This window comes from Fundulus heteroclitus, chromosome 9 (assembly GCF_011125445.2).
Source record: "Fundulus heteroclitus isolate FHET01 chromosome 9, MU-UCD_Fhet_4.1, whole genome shotgun sequence".
Taxonomy (NCBI): Eukaryota; Metazoa; Chordata; class Actinopteri; order Cyprinodontiformes; family Fundulidae; genus Fundulus; species Fundulus heteroclitus.
The window spans coordinates 26136302-26158250 of NC_046369.1; the positions used below are offsets into that span (position 1 = coordinate 26136302).

The window sequence follows — 21949 nt, forward strand, 5'->3', positions numbered from 1 at the left end:
TCTAGAAACCGAGGCCAACAGACCCGTCGCGTCTATATGTTGCCACGGGAATCGTTGCCCTTTCTTGTTATGATTTCAGTCACTCGTCCACGCTGGAATTTTGGTGGCAGGAGATCTGATTTTGCTTGGGTGTATTTTAGATTTCCTTTATTAGATTACTTTTATTTTATTCTGAGATGGCATATATTTTTTATACATCTTTGTGGCTTTTCTGTCGCTTTACTGAAAAGCCCCCCTTGGGATTTTTGTCTTCAAAATTTCTGTTTTAATGAAATTTGCTGACTTATACTTAGATAATTTCTAAACAGAAATGTTGAGTATTATCTACCCAATCAAGCGAATGCAACTTGTCCCACCAATTGTATTGATTACATTCTAACAGTCTGTAGCCTAGATACAGCAGGCCTCTGTGCGTTTTGGCACGGAAAAGAAACTGGACAACAGGTGCCACCGAGGAAGGCCTTCCACACAGCCTCAAAGACTAATCAATAACAATTGTAAGTGGTGAGATATTTTTGTATTTTTTTTAATTATTATTTATTAATTAATTTATTATTATTATTTTGTCACATTTGAAATAAAATACTCACATGGATGTTAAAATAAACGCATGCAATAAAAATATGTTTTCAGGTTAGATGCATACGAACTAAAAGTGTTCAAGCTTTTATTTGGTCAAATCGGTGAACGTACAATCCCCATGTGGATTATCATTCAAAAAGCCGTCTGCGTTCAATTATCCGTCATTTGACCAAATTGGAAGAAGACAAATGCACTCAGACAAACCGCCGCTGTCCGTCCGTGTCTTGTCATTTATCGGAAAGCAAACGCAACTACAAACAATAATGCCGTGAAAAATATACATATATTTTTTTTTTGTCAGAAAGGTCGCGGAGGCCCCGCGGATTTATTTTGAATGTGACAAGCTGTTAGCGAGCGGGCCATCACTCAGGTGCGCTTCATGTGATGTCACCGCGATCGATACAGCTACTAATCACAAACACGATCAATACGCCATCGATCCGATCGGAGATGGATTACACAAAATGCTATACGTCCGGATTAACTTCTCTGTCTTTTGGGGCCACTTTCAGATTTTATTTATTTCTATTTTTTTATGCATTTAATTTTATTTCACGGTGAGGCCACAGAGAAGCGCTGCTGAAACGGAGAAATATATTGATAAGGTTCCGTTTGGATAATATGAAGCTTATTAAAAGGATTGCTATGCAAGGAAATTCTACCTTTTTTTTCTCCAGCCAACGCAATGGTGTGTTTTTAAAAGCAAATGTATGAATGGATGAATAAAAAATATATATCTCCAAATGGTATTGTTTTTAAAACTATGAAGATTGATAACTAAACACCTCTGAGCTCTTTTACGTGTGCGTGTGTGTGTGTGTGTGTGTGTGTGTGTGTGTGTGTGTGTGTGTGTGTGTGTGTGTGTGTGTGTGTGTGTGTGTGTGTGTGTGTGTGTGTGTAGAGAGAGGAAGAGAGAGAGAGAGGTGTTATATTCATGCCTCTGCTTAGGTTCTAGCCTGTCATTTTATTTCACAGCACCTTCAATATTTATTCCATCCTTAAATCAATACATTTGTTCAATTAATCAGAGAATTAATTGGCTACAGATGGATGGGAGACACTTTACTGACTTTTTTTTCTGGATAAACACAGATATAGAAAAGCGGATCTTCATTTTAATCGTGCAAAAACGGAGCGAGACATAAACAGCTAAATGCAGGTTAGCATGGCAACCGTGCAGTATTGACAGTTCAAAATTGCAAGACAAAGGAATGAAATAGAAGACAATCAAACAAAATCAAATAAAGACAAAGATGCCATTAGATTGCCTATATTCTCCCAGGGTTGAGTTTTTTTTTTTAAATTAATATTTTCATCTTTCTTTTACAGTCCCCTGCTTCTGTTAGGTCAACATCATCTATGTGGTCAAACCTTAAAAGTAATACAGCTGCTTTCTGTAGATATATAGTCGCTGTGCAAATTCAATATATATTTTAATAAGCGTTCAAATCCAGCAAAATAACTTCCATGTTCCACAGATTCAATCAAGTTTACATATAATGTGCCTTCATGTTCCCATGCCACACATGTAGATACAGTTATTTAGCTGGTTAATTTACACCCTCGTTGTAGTTTTTACTCTATAACACCTGAAGGCCTGACATGCATACATTTATTGTATTTCCTCGGCTGGCGGTTAAACTGATCATAGATTATGAAATGATTATGTGTATGTACTATCTCCCGAGCTAGTTAAGAGCATTGCTCATTGTTCTTCTTCTCTTTAAACCACGCAGCTTTTTTTCTCTCTTCTTGCCTCTTAAGCACTCCTAACGCTGGATTTATTAGGCTTAAAGCGTTGCCGACACATCTTCCTCAAAGGGGATCAGACATTAAGCGTAGATCAAAAGGATAAGGTCTTCAAAACAGAACAATACCTCTTTGCACAACAGTTTTGCTCCTATTCCCTTACGTGTGTTAATGCGGGGGATTGTGCACGAGAGCGCTTTAAGTTTAATTTAATTTCGGGCATCCGTGTGTGCCGCAAGAATTCTCGTGCACCAGACTTCAGAGAGGGTATTGAACTCGCCATTTTGTTGATCACAGACCAGGATGAAGGATGTTACCGTAAGGATTCAGGTAACAGTTACAAATGTTGTGATTACATGCCAAAACATGCTGGAAGTGGTTTTTTGTTGTTTTGTTCTTTCCTTTTCTCTCTCTTTTTTTTTTTTCTTTTTTTTGGAGACAGGAAAGCGGAGGCGTAGAGCTACATTTAAACCACAGGCTCACTCTGCTGTGCTTTTGTGTTTTTCACAGACAGGGCTCACTGTATGAAACAGTGACACAGCTTGAGGGAAGATGATGGACTGCTTGGCTGCATCAGTAACATTCACATGCACACAAAATAAACCACAAGCGATGACCTACTACCATACTAGTCATCCTGGCTCAGGCATCAAACACTTTTTTTTTTTTTTCTCTCTCTTTTGCTTCATCCGCAGCACTTTCTTCTCAAGCTAGAATTTTCCTCCTGGTATCATTTCACCGTCTTGTGATTTGTTCCTTATTTTCATCGGAGGGGTTGAGAAGCCTCTCTCGCTAACGATAAGTGTCAGAGCGTTGCAACTGTGGAACTACAACTGACTCCTCACCCCCCCCCCATCACAGTCCACCTACCCATGCATGCCCCCTCGCACTCCCCCAATACCTCTCTCCAACCAACCCCTCCCCTGGCGAAACTCCCACCCTCCACACCCGATAGAGCACCCGTTGCTAAGCGACAGAGGGAGAGAGATGGATTGAGGAGACATAGTCAATCAATTCTACAGAGAGAGGGTGAGAAAGAAAGGAGGGGGGGTTAAAGAAAGAGGGAGAGATGGAGAAAAGAAAGAGAGGAGAGGAGGACAGAATGCAGAGTGATTGTAGCCGTATTAAGGCTCCGGCTGAGGCTAAAGATGCTCCTTCCAAACATCTATCTTTGTTAACTGTATCGTGCCTCTGAAAATAAATCCATCTCTGCAGCTGTCCACCCTTCCATCTTTGTCCAAGTGCTTTCCTTTAATACTTTTATCACCACAAATTACAGTCTGCACAAGCAGCCTGTGTTTAATATTCCCTCACTCAAAAGAGAGTTAATTGTATATTGCAAACGCTCTTTCTCTCCGGGCTTCCTCTCTTTCTCCATTAGTCACTGCTGCACGAACGCACACACACTCACACAAGCATACACACATGCATACACACAAACATGCAGATGCCCGGCAATACCACATGCCCCTCCGTGTGTGTGTGTGTGTGTATGTGTGTGTGTGTGAAGTTGGGTGTTGAGCGCATCGACTGAGTATCGATCCCACCACTCACCTCCCTGCAGTCAGCTCTTGTCCTACATAGCATGCCCTGTCTGATTTCTCCCTTAATGGCTTTTATCCAGCTCCAATCTTTATTTAAACTGAAAAGTAGGAATTAGCACCCACTTCTATCCTGGTCTCTCTTACCTTTTTTCTTTTCACCAAAGTCCCAGAGTTTGAATCGGCCAGTATCGGTCCATTGACCCCTTCTTTCCCCTCGGCTATGAATGGCTTCCCCACATGGAAATGTGCTGGACAGCATTTTATTTCCATTTCTCCTGGGTTCCCACTGTTCCTTATATACCTCATATATGGATGCAGTGCAGCACGCAGTGCTGTAACTTATGTTTTCTTCCAATATTGATAGACCTACACTATGCTTTCTTGTTTCACTGCGAGCCTGGTCTTTAAAATAAAAATGTCACCATAGAAATGACAAAAGACGACCTTACACCCTTAACTTGATGTCTTTGGCTTTCTTTTTATTGAAAAGCCTAAAACATACAAGCCATGTGTATTTATACAATTAAAACAGGTAATCTTTCTTTTCATTTCTTTAAAATCTTCTTTATAATCTTCTTTATAATCCAGAAGTTGAAACTCACATATTAATTTCACTAGCCCTGCTTCTTAATAAAATTTCTCTTATACAAGGCACTTCAAGCTAATGTGCTGGATTGGGGAAAAAAATCTTAACTGTGGCATCGTTTCTAGGAATCTTTGCCATGAATTAAAAATGAAACCAAATTTCCACAGATACTAAAGCAAAAGGCTAAACTCCTAAAAAGGAAATTCAAAACATAAATAACAACAGCAACGACAGAACAAATACACATACAGCTAAAATGGATGTCTTAGATCAAGATGCAAAACGCAAGAAGAGGAATAGCGTTAACCAACATATGTCGCACAAATTGGCTCTTAACCTGTTGTGCTACTGCAGGTGATCATCCTGCTCCTGTTGATGTCTCACAGAAAAAGGAAAATTACACCAACGATTCACAAACTGCGTCTACTGGAGAGGTTTGCTGTCGAGTATGAAGTGGTCCTCGTCTGCAGTAATGCGGGTATTTTTCCGGATTATTGTAGCGAATCAAGACCTGAGCCAAACAAGAAAACCTTTTATTCACTGGTACCTCCCACTCTCAACTATATCTAAGAGATATGGATCATGCCAGAAAGCATGCGTGACATCCTCGGATCAAATTTCTCTTTCATTTTGAAACAGAGGTAGGTTCGCATCTTTGGGCGAAGCTCACGTCCAAGAAAGATAACTAAACTAACAACCCTCTCTTTGCCAGAAGGCCAGTCTCCTCACTGACCTGAGCAACCACAGAAATAGAGGTGGCCAATCATGAAAATCCACAAGCTCTCTTCCTTTGTCTGCAAACAGCTGGAATGAGAAGAGCTTCATGTAGCGTAGGCAGCACAGGCCAAGTTTCCATAGGTCATCCTAGCCACTAAAAAAAAAAATACATAAAAAGAGACGCCCTGAGAAAGGATGATTCAGATAATGGCAAAAAATACTTTTCTGTAGTTGAGGCACAGGAGAAATGTTTAAGATGAAGATGTTCTATTGAACCATTAAAACTGCATTTTATTTAAAAGCCATTTTAACCTTAATTGCATTAACCTTAAATTAACCTTTTAATTAACTTCATCCAATCCCACGTAGGAAAATTGTGTTACTGCATTAAGTTTGTACATATGGGCTAAAAAAAAAAACTTAGTTTATGGGTTAAAAACAAAGACTGGTTGACCTGAAATAGGCCGCTTTGCAAAGGGATTCCCCCTCTTTGAACGCATGTTGTAACATTACAACTTCAAACTTCAATGTATTTATGCATTTAATATGGATTTTATGTCATAGAGCAACGTGAAGCAGTGCATCACTGCGAGATGGAAGTATAACTTCCATCAATTCAATTTATAAAGTCTGGCATTCGTCAGTGTTCTGTCCCACTGAGTTGAAATTGTCACAGAAGCACGTGTTGCTGCAGTTACAGCAGCAAAGGCCTTTGAGAATGAAGCTATTGCAAAATCATCAGCAAAGTTTTTCTCAAAGTCAGTCAAATTGGATGTATTCTTATTTAAATTTAGGTCTGGATTTACCTGGTCTAAACCGTTTTCATTGTAGCTGGAAGATAAATCTCTGCCCCATTCTCAAGTCTGTTGAGTTCTCTGTCAGGATTTATTCTGGGGTTGCCTTGTATGAACAAATGCACACCACCCTTTTCAGACTTTTAAAAAATATATATATATTATTTGGGGGAGAGGCGGGGGGGACGTCCTTCCTTTTGTGACCAAATTTGGAAACATTTTGGTGGTTTGAATACATTTGCAAGACGCTGCAGTTATGAAAGAGATGTCCATGAATGTCCATGGACCCCCATCAAAATCTACACAGCAGACAGCTACTAGGTCCAACTTCACGTGATGTTCCATTATGAGCACGGTTAAAGGTACAGTGGACAATCTTCTCTGAGCTTCCAGTTCTGGGGGAATCCTCTTATCTACTGGTTGTCCTACATGCCGATCATTGTGACTCGCTCACGTAACGCCAGTGTGCGTGCTCGCTCCTTCCTAGCTTCCTCTTGCTGCGCATGTGAGCTTCTGTTCCAGCCGTTCATTGTAGCTCCGCTGCTCTCGCCGTGTACTTTGAAAGAGTCACAAGAAACAAACCGACATGTTTATGAGGGCAAGAGGAATTGCCTCAGAGGAAAGTAATAAGAGCAGAGTGTGTTTGGTAGATTCTTTCACGTGATCCCCCTGAGGAGCGGAAGAGCACAGACGGCCATGTGTGTAGTTATTCAAAAAGGGACTTGGTTGTTTCTTACCCACTTTTCAGGAAAAATCATCCACTTTACCTTTAATGTGATGCAGGGCTAATTTACAGAGTTCACCATTATACTCATATATGAAATATAAAATATGATATCTCACTTTGTAGTTCTTTTAAATTCGATTCCCACATATCTATATGCAATCCAAATTTTTCAGTCTCTGGAAAAGAAGGTGATTTTACCGATACATTATAACAACCATGTTAACCATGTTTTACTCAATAAAAGATATTGACAAAAATTTACATTTTAACAGAGGTAAAAGGTAGGACAGCTACCCTCTAAAAACTAAAGCTATTCCCTTTAGTGGAGGTAACTTCCGCAAGACACCTCCTATAACCATCTACGCGTCTCTGTCATCCGTCAGATCTCCCAACATCATCTCAGGGAGATCAGAAACAGGGCTTTGCAATTCTTAATTGTCAGTCAGTCCTCTATTTGTTTTCTGGCATGTTTGGGTTATTGACATGTCGCTGTGCCCAGCTAATCTTCAGGTTATTTTATTTTTTTTACAGATGGTCTCAAATTGTTCTCAAGCACCTTCTGATACCCGGTGCATCCTGTGATGTGAGCTTGCCTGGTTCAGCCCCAGCAAAGACCCGAACCATGACGATTCCCCTCCTATACCATTCTTTTGATACGAGGTTAAAACGGTTGCTTCATGCCAAACATGTCCTCTATTCTAGTGTTCAAATAATTTTCTGTAAGAATCACCTGTCCACAGCACATTATTCCACAAGTCCCGATCTTGTCTACGTTCTCTCTAACGAACCGTAGGCAAGCCTTTATGTTTTTATTAGACAGCAAAGGTTTTGTCTTTGCACACCTCACACGAAAGTCAAACTTGTGCAGCCTGTTTGTGACTCTACAGACACGCACTTCCATATCACCAGTAGCAAGATCCTGCTTTAGGTCCTCTGATGACATGTCAGGGTTTTTGGAGACTTCTTTTAACGTCCTGTGGTCTACGTTTATTATGCTCCTGCATGGACGGCCAGACCTGAGCATGTTGGAAGTCACTTTGATTCTCATCCTCCACTTGTAGAGTTTTTGCCGTACAGTAGAATGGCTAAATTTGAAATTTGTTTGAAACCTCTTTATCTTAACAGACCCATGAATCTCACCATGGCGTTTATTCACTTCAACAGTAAGGAGAACTTCAAAACAAAATGTCTGGGATTCAAACAGGACACACCTCTGTCTAAATGCTGAGCAGTGATTTTCTCCTCATCAACACCTGATGTGATGTGTCTGTGTGTGGTTTTAGTCATGTTGCGTAAGAATAAATGTCCTAATTTATTCATCACCAGAGGTTTTTGTTGCAGAAAAATGTAAATGGTATTTTCCTCACTTCTTATTGTTCACTAATATCACTTGAATGCTTCAGCATTGTTACATTTTATACTGAATATCCATATGTCGTAAGCTTATGCCCTATGAAAGCTCATGAACTACCATAGGGTGTTTTTTTTAATGTCTTCAAAACAAACTGGGTTATAAAAATAAGTTAAATGAAAGATGCCTGCGCTAGAAAGCAGTGCGAACACAAGTGTGCGAGTCATTGATGTATTTGTGCCCCATAGCCCCCCCACAACATAGTTTTTGTTTACTGTTTTCTTTAGGTGGGAGGGGAGCCGGGGGACAAATCTATACTAAAATCAGTTTATAATCATGCAAACCTCAACTTTCTGACCTTTTTAGCTTCATGCATCCACTGAGTTTCATGCTCTGCTTTAACACAGCAGTTCAGTCTTTGTTAGGCCGGCCTACAGGGTACAAACCTCCCCTCCAGAAGGGTTTTGAAGTGAAGTAGAGTTCACCCTAGTGTTGCTCTCCAAAACAGCTTTTAGGGCAAAATGGGGTAAAACTTTGAAAACGTAACCATATCTTGCAGCTCTTCATGCACACGTCTGTTTCACGGGTTGACTCAAACGCCATTAGTCAGCCATAAGTGGGTAGAGTCAGTTAAATGGCTTGCGTTTTCCGCCCTTACACTGTCATGGCAACAGCGCAGACATCCCGAATGAGCGGTGTTTATTCTGGACACGCAACTTTTCATATTGATGAACTTCCCTTATTGTGACCAGCCAGCCACAGCCCGGGGAGGGACCCTCTGCGTGCCGTCACCCCTTTTTTCGATTTGATTTGATTTGTCGCTCATAGAGCAAAGTGATGGGAGAGACTGTTATCTTGGCCGAGCAGAAACAAGCCGTACCAAATAAGACACATCGGGCTATCTGTGCTGGCACACACAATGGGGATTAATTGATCTCCTAATACCACAGATAAATCAATCCCTCCCTTCCCCCCCCACCCCCAAGTGAGCTCTCTGACCAATTGGACTGCCCACCTTTGATCCACGTGGCACGTTCAGCCAATGGGCAGAAGGCCGGAGCTTGACTGACAGCGGTGCCCGGGAGAGCCAGAAAAGAAGGTAGGGGAGAAGGAGTCCATCAGAAAGCCATTGGCAACGGGAGTGAGAGCGTGGGTAAGGAATCCGCAGAGAGCACGAACACGCACAGAGGTGGAGCGAAGCCGTATGAAAAGGTGGAGCATCGCTGTGATTGCTGAGCGATTAGAGAGGAAGCTCTCCTTTTCAGCTGTGCCAAACCGACAAGAGCATCACTTAGCTGTAAACAAAAGCAAATATTAAACCGAGCCGGATATTTGCTCTGGTTGTTAGGGATCACACATCCTCAGAAAAATAAAAAATAAAACATAAACCTCTCTGCAGCTGTTTTCCTGCAGGCTACTCCGAGCTCTATCGCCGGCCGAGGCATCAGCCATTTTCTCCCATCTTATCTCCACCTTCGTTTGATCCATCTCCATTAGACAACCCCCCCCCCCCCCTTTACACGGCCCAGCACCACCATCATTCTCAGCCCCTCTCGCTTCTTTTTGTTTCTCTCCCACCCTATCTTTGTCTTACCAGCACCTTGGCATTTCTGTCATTCCCACAAACGCTGTTTTCCTCATGCAGCTCATATAATAACGGGCTAAAAATATGCCTTCTGTGTGTGTGTGTGTGTGTGTGTTTTTTTTTTCCCTTTCCAGTATTGATTTTGCCCATAGCATTGTCTATGGAGAGCGAGAGAGGAGAGAGACAGAAGGCGGGGGAGAGAAATGAAGTAGAAACAACTGGGAAAAGAATTGCTTTCTACGTATGTGGTAATGCTCTCACCTTTCCTATTTTACTTTAAGTGGGAAGCTCTACCCTGCCTTGCCTCGGTGCACTGCCTTTCAATTAAAAGGTAACCGCGGTCAGTATGGTCCTCTCTAACACATCTGTACCTCTCAGCATCTCGGAGCAGCGAGACGCTTCGCACGCTGTAGGCATTTATTAATAACCCCGCTGAAATTAGAGAAACCTTACCATTGCGAATATGCTCCAGATCAGCTTTTCAGGGGAAAATGGTTGACTCTTTTGGCACTGGTGTGTAATGGGAATGGAGAGAGTTGATCAATAGGCTATTGATCGTAGCCGGCCAGAGTCTGGGGAATTGAGAGTGAGAATAGAGGGGAGTCAGGGTGGGGGGTTGGCTCCAGGTTGAATTTTTAAAAATGCTCTATTTCAGAGATGACAAATAGTCGTTTTGAAAGAGGGGGAGACAGTGACAGAGGGAGAGAGATGGTGGTGAAGAGTCGGAGAAAGGCTCTCTGCTTGCGCTTCTCTCCGAGCAGAGACCCTGAGACCTGCCCGTTTCCCAGAAGTTACTGTATTTTGGGCGAGAGATGCTGAACTACAAAAGACAAAGGGAGCGGGGACTTCTCAGGCTACAGCAGCAGCAGCTAGTGCTCTGGCTGGAAGAAAAGGGAGGAGGGGGGTCTGTTAAAAAGATCCTTCAGATCTCAAGCAGAAAGAAGAGATCCAAAAAAAAAGGCTGTGGAAAAATAATTAATTTTCTGGACGACATATTCAGTTTGTTTGAATCTATATTTAATTTATATGAATTTGTGACTGCCTGGACAGATCTGTACACCAAATAAATATTCAAGATTAGACCTTAAAAGTAGAGTTTTTTCCAACATCTATTATAGAGTACACAGTATATGAGACTACATTTGGGTTTTTTCCAGTGTGATATGTAAAAATATGTAAACAGAGCATAAACCATACAGTCTTTCTGCATTTTTCCACATGTCTTCAATACCTGCTAACAGGCAATCACCTGCATTAAGACTTTGATGGATCCTGTTTCATTTTGGGGGTTTGATTGTGCACTAATATATACTACTTTTGATCATTCATTAAAATGATACAGGTTAGAACATGAAAAAGCACAATAATAACCTTGGTCTCTTCAAACCATAGTGGTTGCATGCCCCAAAATCAAGTTTAAAGACAGTAGCAATTACAGCAAGTGTATGTTGTTTAAATATTTAACATCAAGCCAACATCAAGTTCTTTTTTTTTGTCAACACATTCCCCCCACCCATCACCCAGTCGAACATGCTGAGTGCATAGACATGCCACAGTGTGAGTCTTGCTTGCTTACAAATATAGAACAGAAATACACAGTAAACACAAGCAAGTATCACTACACACATAAACATTAAGTTTTTACCATCTAGTTGTTCCTCGCTGATATGCAGAACTTCATTGCCCATGCAAAAGCATTCATAATCAGCTTTAACACCATATTGGTGCATGCAGACATGGAATTTGACTTTGATTTAACTTTGGTCTTAATAAAAACATATTTTATGCACAAATATGCAAAAAGAAAAAGAACAAATAAGCATGGCATCGATCTGGCTCGCCCATTACCCTTTAACACATTTTTCTACAGCAAAACCACAACCTCTATGTCTTCTATGTGGATTTAATGTGACAGGGAAACACAAAGTAATGGATAGTTATGCATAACTGTGAAGTGGAAAGAAAAGGATAGATGACTTTCACTTTTTTTATTCAAATAAAAATTGGAAAAGTGTGCCATGTGGTTTTAGTCAGTTCCCTTTACTCTGGTACCCTTAAACAAAATCCTTATATCACCAGTTGCTTTAGAAGTAATCAATCTAATTAATAAAATCCACCTGATTCGATCTTGACGCAAATGCAGCTGTTCTGTGAAGGCCACAGAGGTTCATCAGTGAACAAATAGCATCACAGGGGCCAAAGAACACAGCAGAGAGATGAGGAAAGCAGATTTAGAGTATAAAACAACACATCAACCCTTGAACAACTTACAGAGAACTGTGTGGTCCGTCATTTAAACACAACAGGGGTATGACACAACTGCAAACCTACCAAGACATGTTCTTCCACCTAAACTAGCAGGGGTAAGGAGATCAGAAAAGCAGCCAAGAGATCAACGGTAACTCTGGAGGAGCTGCAGAGATGCAGAGTACAAGTGTGAGAATCTGTAGACGGCACAATGTTGTGCACTCCACCGCCTGGCCTTTGCAGAAACGTGGAAACAGATCAGTCACTGCTGACTGAAAGCCATGGGAAGTCCCACTGGCAGCTTTCCACAAACAGTGTAGGGGACGCAGCAAACAGGTAGAAGAAGGTGCTCTCCTCAGATGAAACCAAACCTTAACCTTTTAGTCTGCATGAAAAATGTGTTTTCTGGAAAAAAAAATAACACTGCAAATTATTCTAAACACAGAACCTCCACAGTGAATCATCGTAGTGGCAACATCCTGCTGTGGGGATGCTCTTATTTGGCCAAGACGTGTAAAGCTGGTAGATTTGAAGGAAAGTTGCATGGAGCAAACCTGGATGCATTCTTTTTGGAGGCTAGAAAACACCTGAAACTGAGATGGAAGTTAACTTTTAAACAGGACAACACAAAACATATGGCTAGAGTTACAATGGCATGAATTAGATCAAAACATGTTCATGTCTTATAACAGCCCAGTCAAAGTCCTTACTTAAATATAAGTGGCAGAACCTACGAATTTATGTTCAAACCTGCTCTCCATATAGGCTGAGTGACTTTTGGGTATTTAAAAAAAAAAATTAAAAGGCATCTGTTTTAAGAGGTGCAAAGCTGGCAGAGACACCTACCCAGTGGCGCCGAGCACAAGTGCACACCATAAATTTCAGATTTAAAAAAAAAAACTGGAAGGCACACATCCTTCTCTTTCCACTTTGCATTTATACATTGTGTCAATCTATCCCAAAGCCCAAAACCAATTAGTTTATAAAGCACATTTTAAAAAAGTAGCAAGTTTTCCCCAAGTGCTGTACAAAAACAGGACAAATAAAATATTTAAAGCCAAGACAGAACAGATATCAAAACAGCCATAAAAAAGAACAGAGACGATAAAGCAGCATGCCATTTTACAATGGCCCAAACTTTATTGAAAAAAGACGTTTTTAAAAGAGGACTTAAATTGAAGCTGAAGAAGTTATTTTATTTCAAATATTTAAAGGCAATGAATTCCAAAGTTTGGGAGCGATAACAAACAAAGCTCAATCTTCCACCTAGTTTTTGGGACAACTACATTGACTGGTTGATCTAAGGGCCCACGACGGAAGAAAAGGTATGGAGGAGAGCAAGACCATTTAGGCATTTATAAACCAAAATTAGGATTAAAAATGTATTCTGTGATGCACAGGGAGCCAATGAAGACTGAGATGTGCTCATGTCTGTGTGCACCAGTTAAAAGATGGAACAAGCTCAACACCCGAAAGGGATGGCTGGCTCACAACCCGCATAAAGTGCATTGCAATATTCGAAAAAAGTTGAAATAAAGGTAATAATTCCTCTCTCCAAGTCATGCTCTGACAAAACAAGTTTATGTTTTGCTATTTGTCTTAACTAGAAGATTTTTTATCTTATTTTTTTGCAAAACATAGCTTAGCAGTTCACTAAAACTTAAAATCCAATTCCATAATTTCTCCCAAATCTGTAAAAAACTGTTAAGATATATGACTCTGGGCAACCAAAAATAACAACCGGGTTGAGTGAGGTTCTGTTAGGCCTGCCTATCACATGCAATCCCAGTATGACATCAACGTTTGTGGTTTTAAAGCGATAAAACAGTTTAAAGAATTAGACAGGTACCGACTGTTTTTCAAGGCACTGCATAGGTCCGTGTAACACACACACACACACACACACACACACACACACACACACACACACACACACACACACACACACACACACACACACACACACATACAGAGGCCGGTTAACATGCATCAATTTTAAATGCTGCTCAACTCTGCTGGCTAAACTCTAAGCAGTTAGAGCACTAGTCTGTAAACACCCCAGAGAGGAACCTATACCTCAGTAAAAATTCAGTTGTAAATAATGTATTGAATGCAAACTTCAGGTCCACGGGGAGATATGGATAGGCTCATTACTCTTTTAGTTCTCTGGCCTTTTACGTAGTCCACCCAGCTCGCAACAATCGACTTCAGATGCACCCTCTATCTGTTTTGATTTAAAGCTGCTTTTACCTGCGGATATTGTTATGGATACAGTTATTGTTTTGTTTTTGTTTTATTTTTTTCTGTATTTCCTACACATCGCCCTGAGGTTTGAAGGCCGTCAAACCTGTGCACCCACCCACATGCTCTTGCGCCCTGTGCACGTGCACGGTGGAGGGTGGGGGGGTGGGGGGAGTGAGTGCTCTGTCTGTGTGCCGGGAGTCGAGGTGAATATGTGTCCGCCTGCGTCTGTGTGTCCTGTCCGGGGTGCATTGATCTCGAAGCAGGATGTCAAACATTTTAGCGCCGATCCCGTCCTTGTTATTGCCTCACGCAGCCGGGTTGTTAATGCATTAAAAATCGTTTGTCCCCAGCTTTCCAAACTCATCTCGCCCTACTGCCCCGAGCAACACAAGAATACCCCTCAGTTGTCGCATATGCAACACTCCCACCCCCCCCCTTCCTCCACCAGTTGTTTCCATCCACGTCCCTCCATCTTCAGTCTCAATCAATCTTTACGACACCCGGTTGCATCTCGCTAATGTTTCCGGACTTGACCGTATCCCCGTTCAAAAATTCTTAATTAAGCCCGTTCTGTATGTTTACCGTTGAGCAAATTGCAATCTGACAGGGATAATAAAACATTGGCGAGAGAAGGGGGCGAGAGGAGCATGTGCTGCGACCCTTACCTCTTTCACCTGTCCCTATCTCCATGCCCTGCTTATCTCCCTCCATCCCCACCTCCTCATATCTCCTTTATTTTCTACCTCACAGGTTTTCAGGAGGAAATGGCGGGGATGGCAGAGAGATACAGTCTTTTGGCAGCAGCTGCTGAGTCTTCTCTCCACCACTGTCAGCGTGGCTGTTTATTTTAAAACGCTCCCATGCTGTTGTGCCGATACGTCTTGGCAAGCCCGCTCAACCTACTCGCTTCTCAACTCTGATTATTAAGATTCATGAACCTGCCCATATGTCAGCTCTTACAGATGTGAGTCATATATCTGCGTTCACATCAGCATCTTTCTTCATTTAGATATTGACTCATATAGTGCTCTCACATTCTGCAAACTATGGCCTGCACGGCGTGTATTATATCTCTATTTCTGCACCGTTTTGTCTGGTCACTTGAGAGAGGTCGTTTGCTCCGTGCTACAGAGTGATGGAGACGAGGGGAGCATCAACGCGGATTGCGTTAGCCGCATGGCTTGACACTGACTACAAAATTACTCAAAAAATTATGACAGAGGCTTTAATTACTTGCAATATACCAGCGGGGATGCAAGCAAATCAAAAAGAGACTGATTTATGTAAACAGCAAAAGCTTTTTTAAATCAACATGGCCCTGGAAAAACATGAGTGTGATTTAACTGTGATTAAACACCGAAGTCTGATGATAATATTAAATTAATTGAGAAAATGCCCTAAATAGATCCTGTCTGACAACAAGAAGTAGGCTAAAAGATCTCAAAGCAACAGAAAATCCCCCGATCTGAAATCACTCCAGAACAGATGAGAATGAAAGGTCACTGACATCTACCAGTCCTGCGTTGTAAATTTGCTCCAACCATGCAGTTTCTTACTCTCAGTTTTTGTTTTTAATTTTTTTACCCTTCTGTATAGCTAATGCTTCAGTTGCGGTTCACTTAGCTGCAGGTACACCTGAATTTCCCCACTGGGGGACAATGAAGGATATCTCTATTCTATTTCTATTCAGTCTGGAAAGGGTTACAAAGGTATTCCTAATTCTTGGGGTAACTCAAAAATATAGAACCATGATGGCCAGTATGCCATCTAGATGGCCTAGATAACGACTCATCTTGGGAGTCTCAAAAGAACCAACAACAATATATAAAGCACTGTGGGCTTCTTTTATTAAAGATCTGTGTTCATGATTCAACAATAACAAAAAGAAAGGACAAAAATGGCATCCACATGAGAGATCTAATGCCAGAAACCATTACTACTGACCAAAGACAACACAAAGGACTGTCTCAGATTTGACAAAAAAAAAAAAAAAAAATATCTCAAGATGTTTAAGAAAATATTCTTTGGACCAATAAGACAAAACTGAAACTTTTTGGAGGGTGTGCACATTACATCTGGCATTAAAACTAATGTATCGTTTCAGAAAAAAAATAACATGTTACTGACATCGGGGTGGTAGTGGTGTGATGGTCTGAAGCTGCATTGCTGATTTAAGACCTGGACAACGTGATGGAAGCATCAATTCTTTATCGTCAGATCCAGAAGGAGAATGTCCAGCCACTAGTTCAAGATCAAACACGATTGGGTTAGGCAACAAGACAATGACGCGAAGCACTCCAGCAAGTCCAAATCTGACTCAAATCTGACTCAAAAAACAAATGATAGCGTGGCCTAGTCAGAGTCTGGTGTTAAATCTGATTGAGATGCTGTGCAAAAACCTTAAATAGGCAGTTCATGCTTGAAAGCCCTATAATTTGGCTAAATTGAAAGAATTATGCAGAGTTAGGCAACATTCCTTCACATTGACATAAAAAAGTCATTGCCAGTTATTACAAATCTTTGATGGACATGGTGCGTACACATTTCTAGTTAAGAAAAATTTAAAACTATATTTCTTTCCAACCATGTAACAATTACTCGCTACTTTATGCGGATTGATCATATAGTATCAGATAAAACCCAGATAAACCCATTGGAATTTATGGTTTTACATGACAAAAACATGGATTGGTTTATTAATATAAATTTTTCTTCAAGGCACTACATACTTTAGTCTAGACTCAGTACAGACTCAATCTAAATATACTTTGAAAATACTAGCTAGCATGTAATACCAACAGCCAGCATGTTGGTACTGATAAGCTAATTAGCATTTCTGTGAGGAAAGTTGCAAGCTATAAAGTTGCAAGATATAAATGCATTAAAATACCAAGTATAAAGTATATTTTTACCAGTCTTGGCATTGACATTGCTTCAGTTAAAGCTATAAATGCAACATGGCTATTTTAACGCAATTATGGTAACTGTTAAAACTCCCCATTTAAATAGCTTGCCAATATTGTTTTTAGTAGTATTTTAAAACAAAAAAGGGTAATTTGTCCCTTTCCATTTCTACTAATTTTAGCAATGTTGCCTCCAGAATATTGCACAGTTAGAAATACCCTCTCCAGGACAGGAGTGGCATTGAAAACCTAGTCCATGCATTTGTTACTTTGAAGCTGGACTATTGTAATTATTCACTATCAAGAAATCCACAAAAGGTAGTCAAAAAAACCCTCAGCTTATCCAAAATGATGCAGCAAGAATATCAATAGATGGAGGTCAAGACAAGTTCCACAGTAAGTATTTTCTAAATGAGTGTGTGTGTGTTCTTGTACTTGCAGCTGTGTGAGAACACTTTTTGCTCAGTTCTCAGCGGTTGGGTGTAGTACTAAGGTGTCAATTAGTTTAGTTTAGGGTTAGGTATATACCTGTAAAGATTAGGGTTAGGATTTGGGTCAGGGTATGGCCATAAAAAGGCTTGAAGATGAATGGAAGTCCATTTAAGTCATGGTCCTCACTTTGAACTTTAAACAACGATATGTTTGTGTGTGCGTGTGCGTATGCTTTACCTCTCTCATCATACGGTGTGACTCTGCACAGATGCAGCCCATCAGGGGTAAATCGGGAGAGGCTTAAGAGGAGCAGGTTCCCCTGAGGCAGATGCCAGATTGTTCCTACTCAAAGAGTGGTAATCAGGCCTCCAGTTGTGATTCTCCTTATTTCCTTTCACCTTGTGTTCTTCCTTTGCAGATATCCTCGCTCCAGTCCCTGGCCCCGTCTAGAATCTCTGTTCACTAGCTTCTGGTCCACTGACCTCCATACATTTTCAACCCTTTCTGTGGCCTAACATTCACCCTAACCCTAAACCTAACCATTACCAGTGGATGCCTAACCTAAACCTAATTAGTTCTAAACCTAATCACATTGCCTTTTGAAATATAAAGTCTTTCATTGCTGTCATTTTATGTCAGCAGAAAAAGTAAACAGATAGGACCAAAAAGTCAATAAATCTCTAACATTATGGTAAATAAGTTTAAAAGGATTTCTCCATTTAAAAAAAAGGGAGTTTTCAAGAATAAAGACTTCCTTGTCTACTTCATGTTAGGGTGCATTCACACCAGCTGTTTAGTCCGCTGTAATTGGACTCTGGTTCGCAGTGGTGGCTGGTGAAAAAAACTCTTGGTGTGGCTAGCCAATAGATTTCCCTGCCTAACCCAGTACATGCATTTATATTAAAAGTCGGAAAATTACTACGATTCCACAATAAGCATTTAATTAATAAAAAAAAAACATTGTTCACAAAGGATTATTTTGGTGTTTGTCTTATTAATCCTTTTCAGAGACTCATGCCAGAGGGTTTGCATACATTGTACATGTACGTATATTATTACGAAACAAACGTTTACGTCTTGACTTAAATATATATCCTATTTTTTTATTTATATAATGATTTAAGTAGAACAATGACTAGTGCAAAATTAAGTTGTATTTACCGGAGATGAAGTGTAAACTGCAAATTCTGTCGTAGTATGATGGCTCCCACAGTCGATTGGGATTGTCTGCCTGCATCCTTTTCATTGAAATTATCCATTTCTTTCTTCTTTCTTCGTCCTTCGGTAAACGAAAGAAACGTACATCCGACGATTTGGGATGCCTCTGTGTGCAACCGGGAGCACAACAAGTCATAGGCATTGTTTAGATTCCAAAAATAAACTAAAAGTACGCTCTAATTCATCCGTTTTGTCACGGTGGTAACTGAAAACAGTACTGCTATTGTCTACCACCGTGACCCGGATGTAGCGTGGATGTAGCTCGTGACGTCACACGTGAACTGGTCTATACGCCTATCACTGTGTAGCAAGGGCAAAGACTCCAGGAGCCCCAAAGCCATTCATTTTGGCGATGCTGATTGGCCAAATATTTATAGATTTTCCCTAGCAACAGTATACAATTGGTTATTTCGCTACAATTGTGGGGCTCCATGAGTGACAGCCCCAAAAGTGTAGAAGAAGAGAAATGATACGTTCTGTTGGTGGAAATGCACTGTTAAATGAGAGTCAATTGGTAGAGTCAATTTGTAGAAGTGTTTTAATAATTCTTATTACATGTAGCCACGTACTATTAAGTAAAAACTGACATTAATAATACTTTTAAAATCTATATATATTTTGACTTTTCCCATTCCACATCTAGGGAGGTCAGCGCCCGAGCGCCCCCTATGGGCCAGCCGCCACTGCTGATTTGTTTGCTTAGAACGTTTGATTAGTTTAGGAAGATGTTAATATGCAATCGAACTGCGGACCAAAAAGACAAACTCTGGTCTGCCTCAAAACCTAGGTCTCTGCTCGGTTGAACTGAACTCTGGAACAGTTCAAATGCATATGGTAATGCCAAGCGGACCGGAGGCCGCTCCAAAAGCAGGAAGCGGACTACAGCGCAAGCCAATCTGGTGAAATACAATAGTAATTCAGCAATAATACAAATGAAGCTACTAATATATTATAAATACCTTGCTCGATATCTGTGTAAGAGTGACATGAGTTCAACGAAGCTGTATGCGCCCCAGCATGTGTGCCGCGGGCTTATACAGAGCCTTATGTAAAATAAAACAATCCTCATGGTCCTCTGCCTTGTCCTCCGCTCCTGCTGAGCCCATTGTTGAATTGTTTGTGTCTGGCACACTTGCCACAAGGCCGCATTGCAATCACACAGCTAAAATCTGTTGCCATTGACTTTCATTTACAATTTTGTGGAATAAGAAGTTGTACTGTGCTGTTGACTAACCTCTTTCCTTCTGTGTTTTTTCTTGGTGCAGCGTCACCACAGCTTCACCACAGGCGATGAGTTGAACAGTGTGGTCATAAGGTTTGATTGGTTTGAGAAAGTGCAGCATGAAAGCAAACCGCACCAACAGAAAATCTGCAATTTGGTCCCCAATGGAACCGAGTCTACCGGACTATGAGGTGGGGAAATCGACCTTAGGATCTTGGAAAGTAAAAAACTTATAAAAAAAAACACTGAATTACTGCAGATCACTGGGACTTCAGGCGAAAGTTCATAAACAACAGCCATTTTCCTGCAGTGTAAATCCTTCAATATGGTATTGAACACTTCTTACACAGTGCTTCATGCTATTTCCTCAAACACCCTGTAAAACTCTGTCATACAAAGAAAGGACATAAATAAAGCACATTTGTGAAAAGGCTCCTCAAGTTCTGATCAGAGCTGGATTTTAGATTACCGGGAAGAAGAGCAAAACTGAAAAAAGTTTTGCTTTCACTATACTTCATGATCTCTTACGCTTTTAGACCGTCACGTTGTTTTTTTTTGTCTTGATGTATTGCCTATAAAATTTGCCCATCCTTAATACTTATTGACAACTCAGTAAAAGGTGAATAAATTAATCGTCCATGCATTTTTTTTGTGTTTAGTTTAGTGAGTCAAGTTTAAGATTCATACTCCAGTCACTCTTAAGTGGCAAAAACAAAGGCTGTGTCCAAAAAGGTCTAATTGGTAAGGACACTTTAGGTAAAGTGGAATTTTGTCAGTGTTCGCCATAATAAGTGCTGTCCGACTAGTGCGGTCAGTAAGGAAGGACGGAGGAAAAGGAGCCTGTATGTGTCCTATCATAGTTCCTTTAGCCAAGGGAGCTTGTGATGTCCTTCACTGGCGCTTAAGGAGCCATAAGGAATCCACACAATCCTTTCCTTGACATGACATATCACCACTGCCCACCTTACAGAAATTAACGAAAAAAAAAAAAACAGAGAGACATTTTCGTTTATTTCTTAATGAAAATAACTTTCTGGTAATTTTTCGGAAGTCTGTAGGCATGGATTTAATTAGAATCAAACATGTGTGTTTCTGTTGCATATTAACGTATGAGTGAAAGGCTGTCCGAAATCAACACACCAGTCTGAAGCTCCTTTCTTGCCCACGATAAAGCGCTTACTGTTGACCTCATGAAAGGTCAAGGAACAGGAGCTAGACGCTATACTTAGAACATTTCGGATTAAGCGAAGGGCTTTAGAATCCACCGAGACTTGTGCTCTAAACACTTGTGTGGACTCTGAGACTCTGGTCTGAGACTCCGGTCTTATTAACAATATTTATTTGAAGTAGTCAGAAATGAAAGCAGGTCAGCATGTAAGACACAGACACCTTTGACAGCAGCAGCACATATTTCACTGTGAATGGTTGTGTTTGATTGTTGAGCCAGTGACACTATGTGGCGAACAAAAAGGTATTTCAGTCATTAGAAACTGAAACTTGTAGTATTTTTTTTCTTCTTCTTCTTCTTTTACAAGTTCTGTATTATATATGTTTAAATGCATTTGTATGACCTTGCATTAATGTATTGAATATTTGTGTTTATTATGTCCGTACAGTTTTACATCCACCTGCCAAGGGACCAGAGATGAAAATTAGCCATAGGCTATAATCTCACATATTTACTCTGTGTTCATCAATATGTATTGTCCATTCTATAAATAAATAGATACAACAATGATAAATAAAGAGATTTAAAACCTGACATTGAGCTGAGACTTGACTCAGACCTGGGAAAAACTAACCTTTGAACGTCGCTGTCATGAGATTGCTACAAGACAACTGCTATGTGCCTAAACTTGTCCATATCTACAGTCAGAAGGAAAAATGAAAGATTTTAAAATTACTTTGATACACAATACTGGATGAGTGGTCATTCCAACAACAACAATCAAAACAAAGAAATCTCCATAGCGTATTATTAAAGAAGAGAGATTGGCCTTTCCTTTATTACCAAGTCTCTATAATAAACGTTTATTTAAGGGCTTTTG

General features: G+C 40.5%; 1 long non-coding RNA gene across 1 annotated transcript; it reads left to right on the top strand.

Annotated features, from left to right (window-relative positions):
* The first annotated feature begins 382 nt into the window (after window positions 1–382).
* Window positions 383–21590, top strand: LOC110366489. The gene is made up of 3 exons (XR_002426725.2): window positions 383–497; window positions 19945–20092; window positions 21518–21590. It is a non-coding gene; the product is annotated as an uncharacterized LOC110366489 (long non-coding RNA).
* The last annotated feature ends 359 nt before the right edge of the window (window positions 21591–21949 follow it).